General features: G+C 45.8%; 1 long non-coding RNA gene across 1 annotated transcript; it reads left to right on the top strand.

Moving 5' to 3' along the window:
* Nucleotides 1-221: 221 nt before the first annotated feature.
* LOC129646540 (uncharacterized) lies at nt 222-1,652 on the top strand. The gene is made up of 2 exons (XR_008712016.1): nt 222-593; nt 1,368-1,652. It is a non-coding gene; the product is annotated as an uncharacterized LOC129646540 (long non-coding RNA).
* Nucleotides 1,653-7,037: the final 5,385 nt, after the last annotated feature.

Below are 7,037 nucleotides of genomic sequence, written 5' to 3'. Positions count from 1 at the left end.
CTGGCGTCCGAGAGCTTGGGCGCCTGCCTGCTTGGTGCCTGGCTGGGGCGAACCTGGCCCGCGAAGGGCCGCCACCTGCATTTTCCTGGACTAGGTGAGCGCCTTCCGAAATCCCCGATGCGGGATCCTTTTTTGGGGGCGAGAGAAAAAGTTGCAGCAGCAGCCCTGCCCCCTGCCGCCTCTTCCCACAATAAAGCTCCCACTTTCAGGTGGCAGATTTTTTCCACCTTCCCTTTCCTTTTCTGGAGATATTCGGCCAATTCGCTTTCCTAGGCGCAGCTGTGGTTTCCCCCTCAGGTTAACTGTTTGCATGGAATTTCTTTAAAACTAGCGCAGTCCTCTTGCCCTTGGTCAGCATCTTTTCTGAGCGGAGCCCACCCAAGCCCTATAGAGCTTCCAGGAAGGTGCGGCCGGCTAGGCGGGCGTGAGAAGGACGGAGGCCGGGCGAGGATCTTCGGTCCTTGGCTGCAACTCCCCCGCCTCCTCCCCTTGCGGACTGAGCTCTGGCCTTCAACGTTAGCCTCACTACTTCAGGGTCGGTTCAAGTGCCCTGTCCTCAGCGGGCAGAAACAGAGCTCTGTCGGAATCGCTAGGTACCTACCCGGGGGAAGACGGCCAAACCCCAGTTCCATATTCCTCGGGCCTCAGTTTCTTATCTCTTCTCCAAAATGCCCTAACAGGGTCGAGCTGTTTGGAGTTGCAGAGTGAGAAGTCTAGGGTTGTGGGTTTGCGTACTGGCAAGGGAGTGAGGGGACCCGGGGTGTTGAGGGAGGAGAGAATTGGAAGGACAAAGCCTCCCGACGCCACTTTCATTCAGCTGAAGTGAACAAAGTTCCCTTTTGGGATAGAACTATTGGGGCTCTCGGACTAGGCAGGATCAGGGGATTCCAGGTGGGCGAGATTCTGTGTTCCATGCACCCCTCGTGCAAACACTTTGACCCCAAACCGAAGCTGCCGCGGGTGAAAGTAATCAGAGATACCCGGGGTTTTGAGGAGGCGCCCCCACGGCGCCCCGCACAACTCAAGTGAAGACTGCTGACTTATGTAGAAGACGCCTCTGCCCCTAGTCCTGGCCGGGCCTCGGTGGAGAGGGCTTGCTCTCCTTTCTCTTGGACAACCTGATCGGATATTTCTCCCTCTCGGGGCTTCTCTCCTTCCTCAGTTACTCCAGGAGAGCTGCTCACGTTTGGATTTGGCCCACCAATCTAAGCAAAAAGACCCGCCTGGTGAGGCGCGGGAGCCGCGGCCCTCCCTCCAGCTTCCTTGGGGTAGGGTGGGGACCCCTCCCCTAGAGATTTTCTAGAGCCAGAGTGTTGATGATCATTACTTTAAATTAAAAGTCCTCCTTTTTTTTCTTTCTGTCTAAGCTCCAACTTAGTTTCAGAGAATGAAGCGTGAAAGCTCTATTATGGAGATTACCGATGCTTCATTTATTCCCGCAAATGGCAAACACTGCCCGGCAAAGACCAAGCGAGCGAGTTCCTTGTCTCAGATCCTCAGCCGTCTCAGGGCTCACAAGCTCACTTGGCTGTGAGACAGCATCGTCGGGAAAAGCCCCTACAATGGGCTTACCTGGGGAAGGGAAGAGCTCTGTTCGCTGGGGCTGCAGCCAGCAAGCTCCCGCTGGTTGGAATAAAGACCTAGTTACATACCCCTGACTTGAGAGTTGAGGGATTTGAGATTGGAGAAAAGGGGTGTCCAGAGGGTTACTCTTGAGGATCTCTGTGATGTTGAATGTATGTGACTGGAGAAATCCCACAGACAGAGGAGCCTCATGGGCTGTAGTCTATGGGTCCCCAAAGCAGTGCAAATCACTGCTAACCTTAATGCTGCACCTCCCTTTTCTATTTACAGTGGAGTTCCTTGGAATTTGCAGTGTGTTCCAGGACAGCCAGGAGACCCATGTACGCTGTCCTGACCTCATTCACTTTCTCATTCCAACCCTCTAGCCCTCCCTGATCTCCATGTTCAGGCGGTGAAGACCTTGTGTCCATAGTGAGAACTCTCTGTCCACAGTTTTATTTTGATGCATATATGCAGTCTCGATGGGTCCTTTTGGAAGTAGATCCAGAGCCTTTCTATCTTTGATGTACAAAACTCACCTAGTGACTTGGTGGTGGTGGTTGTTTAGTTGCTTAGTCTTGTCCAGCTCTTTGCTACCCCATGGACTGTAACCCTCCAGGTTCCTCTGTCTATGGAATTCTCCAGGCAAGAATACTGGAGTGGGTTGTCATGCCCTCCTCCAGGGATCTTCCCAACCCAGGGATCAAACCCAGGTCTCACACATTGCAGGCGATTTGCCTTCTCCATAATCAGCGATTCTTTGGTCATTTCACAAAGAGGAGGTTGGAAAGAAGTGAAATGACCTCTGGGGGGAAAAATGATAAAGATTTCTTATTCTTTTGAGACAGAGCAGTGAAGTTTGAAGAGGAAGAAGTATAAACTCCTAGAAGGAAAATTTTCCAAGTTCAGGCTTAAATTCCTTTGTGACACTGTATTATTAACTCCAACACAGTGGCAGGCCCACATTCCAGTTATCCCACGCTGGGAGCCCCTCCAACACAAAGGCTGTTGTTTGCAAGAGAAGTGGTGGATAACCAGGAGGGACTGTCAGTCCTTCTTTCTCTCACCTTATCCAGCTCACAGGTTGCAGGGAAAGTGGAAGTTAATTCTGCTTCTGTTTTAGAGGAGCTTGTTTTTCTTAAGAAGCCACCTTATGGAAGTGTGTGTGTGTGAGACTTGCCTTGGGGTATCAATAGGGACCATCCTGGAAATGATGCATTTCCCTTATTAGGTGGCTGGTGACTTGTCTATAGCTTGAAGTGTAGTCAAGCCCCTGTAGTTGTCCTTTCTGCCTTTAATAGATGATGACTTTTTTTACCACAAAGGTCCTCAGTGGTCAAGAGCAGCAGTCTTAATGGTTCTTTGAGGGCAAAGTCACTTCACAGAGCCTGGGGAGTTTCCACTGATGCAGTAAGGGATGACAGAGCCAGCTGGATGGGGAGGGGATGTGACAGTGAGTAGATATGATGACGCATCACTAAGTCAGGGAAGGAAGGGAGAGGGCTTGCTGCTCGCACAAACAGTGGTCAACTTTCATTAATTGTTCAGTTATTTGAATGTGAAGGCAAATACCAGAATGCTCTAGTGCCCATTTTGGATTAATGGCCTGCAATCTTAGATAAGGAGGGGGTCAAAGAGAGAATAGAGGTGTTCAGGAGTTTTCAATCTTCTTTCAAATTTAGAGGGCTTTTTTTTGGGGGGGGGTGTTGTGATTTCCACTCCTTTACTCCACCAAATGCATGAAGTGGGAGTCAGTGAATTGAAATTAAAAGGTATTCTTTGGCCAACAGAGATTGGCTTCTAAGGATAACAAACATCAGAGGGAAACCTCTGTTGTATCCTGATAAATTATTCAATCAACTGAACTCGACCTAAGTCAAGTGCCTGTGATGCCCTGAGGTGGGCATTGGTGGACTGCACTCTTAGTGTCCCAGGTGCCATGTAGGTATGGTATAGCCCAGATTTCCAGATTAGCCACGTGAATTCCTGAAGTCTGATTATTTGGAATATTGTAAACACCATCGGAACCCATCCCTTAACTTTAATAATATCAGAGGCAATACCTCTGGGACTGATTCTGGTTGGTTAACTTAGCTGAATTTATGATCTGTGAAAGAGAAAACAAAGGCAGGTTTAGGTGCATCTACCTTAGTTTTTTATGTCAGTAGCTTCAGGAAAAAATTATTTCCCTACTTTTAACACATAGATCTGTTCAGGTTAGTGCAATAAAGCACAGATGTACAGAATTTAGAGATTATATTCTATTTCTCATGATACTTTCCCTCCTTGTCTTTGTATTTGTTTTCAGGGGCTATCCACACTCATGGATAGCCCCTGAATTTTTGGTGGATATTTTTCCTGGGAAATGTGGTTGTATGGAGTAGTCGCAAGTAGCTTTTAAAAGTGTAACCTTGAATTGGGAACAGGGCTGGATGCAGGGTGAGTCCTGACATTCTGGGTATCACATAAAAAGTGTGAAGTTAGAGGAGCATCTCTGAAATGACTCCGGGTCTATTTCAGGGCAATATTCTTTGAGGTTATTATTAAGGGAAATACCTTCTTCAACATAAGCATCACATTTCTGTATGGGCAAAACTTGGGCAGAAATTTGAAACATCCTGCCTATGAACATCCATGGGGCCATTCTATGTTAAATTGCTTGTGGTAAGTTCACCATTGCAGGCCTAGCCCTTGAAGTTTACATTCTTGGAATTCTAGACTCTTTCTGGGATTCTTTTAGGCACAGTCTATACATGTAAACCAGTTTAAGTAAAAATGACACCGTGAATGAAACAGGGGTTGGCTGAAGTCAGACAGACAGCCATGTGGTTGTTTAAACTGCTTCCCTCCCTCACCTTGTCCAGACCAGACTATGGGTGGAGAGCAAGCCTGTGACCAGTCCTCCTGCAAAGCGTACCATTTGTTCCCAACTGCCTAGAGTTTGATAGGATGTAGGTAAGGGACAGACTGGGAGGAGCAACACCCCAGAATTCTGCTTTAAAATCAAGTGAGTTTACCTCTAATGAGTACCTTTCATAAAATCCCAGGATGATGAATCCTGGGGAGGAATTCGGAGCTGGCCTGGAAGTGAAAAGGTGACTAATTTCTTGTTGGTGTTCATAAACGTGTGTGCATTTCCTTCAAGAGGTTACAGTGCTTACATGGAGGCTGCCTATGAAGTACCTCAACCTAAAGGGAAAGTCCCTTTTTTCTTATTAATTTCTGCAGTGAAGGACTTTGTAGAAGAAATGGTTCCAGGCACTGTTCCTTGGAAACCCTAGACAGTGAGCTGTCAGCCTCCCTGTGGGGTGGAGAACTTAAGACCCTCAGAAGTGGGAAGCCAACAATCAAACTGAGTAAGTCCCAGAGCCACCCAGGATAGAGACAAAAAAAAAAACAAAAAACCCTCTTGGATGTTCTGACTCAATATCTTTGGCGTCAGAACAAACAAGTCATCGTAATACTGTGCACAATTTTTCTAAACTTATCTGGAGTCTCATCTCTGACATTCAGACAGGCAGATGCCAGAGTGAAAGTGGAAGTTTATGCCACTGCTTGACCATCCAGGCTGTTATTTATTTAGTTTCATATGTGGGACGAGTGAGGAGATAGATATAAGAGGAGAGAATTTCTGGGAATCTTTCATGGTTGACACAAGGCTGATCTTTTTATAAAAATGGAATTTGCTGTTTAATAAATAAAACTCTACATGTCAGTCTGGGAAATGTGACGCTTATTTGAGTGAATAAAAGATCAATGAGGAGTTGAATTGTGGGCTGTGGTGGGTGCAGCTTCATCCTGTTTCTAGATTCATGTTCCTCGGAAAGAAGGCAAGTCTCCTCCCCAGGTAACTCAGGGTTCTGGTCAGGCCTTGCCTGTGGGCAGACCTCAGCCTCAGAGGCCATTGTGGGCCCAACGAGATGTAAAAACTTCAGACTCTGGGTCATTTTTTTTTTTCTGGTCTTCAAAGTAACTGTCCATACTCTCCAGTTGTGGCAGGAAATGGAGACAAATGACTTTAGGGGGAAGGGGTGGAGGGTGCACATGAGCTTATGGTGCCCAGTTTAGACTGTTTTCTTTCCATCACTTCATGAGTCTGAATGGTGGGAACTTTTTATCTGGAAGAGAATTATTTCTGTGCACAATTGTCAGTCCTGCCAGGAAAGTTATAGCTGCCCTATAAAAGGGGACTGACTGCCTGTCTCCTTTTGTCCTAGGTTGGGAAGGCCTTCTGGTCAATAAATACATATTAATCATGTAAAAGGATTGACATGCAAATGAAGGGCACCATTGACAAGCCCTGGATGGCAGAAGAGAAACCCGCTGCAGCCGTGGTCCTGGCTGGAGGAAGCCAGGGCTGCACCAGGCTCTTTACACGGTGTTTTCTAGAGGGTTAAGCATTCTTTTCCAATAATGATGTGAAAGAGTTAATTGAACTGGAGGTGGCTTTGGGATATTTTGCTTACAATCCTTCTTAGCTCTGCCCCATCTCCAGATTTTTTCTTTTAATTTTAAGTCTGGTAATAGGCAGGCCACCCTTTGGATCGCCGTGTCTCTCAGTCCAACTGTAAGTCTCCAATGATACTTTGTTCTTCTGATCAAAGAAAAGTTGAACCAAACAGGGAAAATGGTTAAAAGCTTAGCTGAATTTTTTGAGGAATGCGTGATGTTGTAGGAATAATTATTAGTTGCCATTATGAATTACTGCTTATAAAATAGCATGTTACATATCGTCATGGCTTTCTTTACAGAGCAAAGACACTATAAAATGACCTGGTGTAGGTAGAACGACGTTTGACTCATATTTTTCTATGTGCGTGACACCTGTGGGTATGTACAGCCCACACAATGATTTTTAGGTTACATATGACCAGTGGAGAATATGATTTGTTGTCAAGACATATATTGAAAATCTTTTGCTGTAAGGACAAAACAAAAATGCATTGTTGTATGCTCCCAACAGATCTCTGAAGTGAATATAGTTTCTTTATCCTTTATGAATCATTAGAATATAAGAAAATATTTTATATCCTCTGGTAAACTAAGTTATTCAGAAATAGAAGTGAAGGGAATTACTTGAGTCAGTGGATGGTCTAACTTTGGTCTTCTTTAGGGGTATGTGATGTTCTAAAAGGTGGACAATTGGCATTTATATAATTTAGGCTTAGAGTTATGCCTGTAGGTACTTGCTAGCTGAGATGCAGGCATTCAGTAATTTTGGAATTGGACTACAAACTTATTTTGGTGATATTCCTGCTCAGGCTATAGGTGTCAAACTGGGCCCTGGTTTAGTAAAGACGATGGACATCTGGGGTTCTGGCAGGTCAGGCCCTGGGAAGAGTTAGCAGGGTAGTGTGTGTGTATCTGATGACTTTCTTTTGTGGTCTGTGTCTAATATTATCTAATTCTCTGCAACTGAATAACAGATCTAGTCCCACTAACTGGGGGTGGGAGGGAAGCAGGAATATAAATGG

Source organism: Bubalus kerabau, chromosome 3 (assembly GCF_029407905.1).
Source record: "Bubalus kerabau isolate K-KA32 ecotype Philippines breed swamp buffalo chromosome 3, PCC_UOA_SB_1v2, whole genome shotgun sequence".
NCBI lineage: Eukaryota > Metazoa > Chordata > Mammalia > Artiodactyla > Bovidae > Bubalus > Bubalus kerabau.
This window is presented reverse-complemented; position numbering and strand designations above follow the sequence as displayed.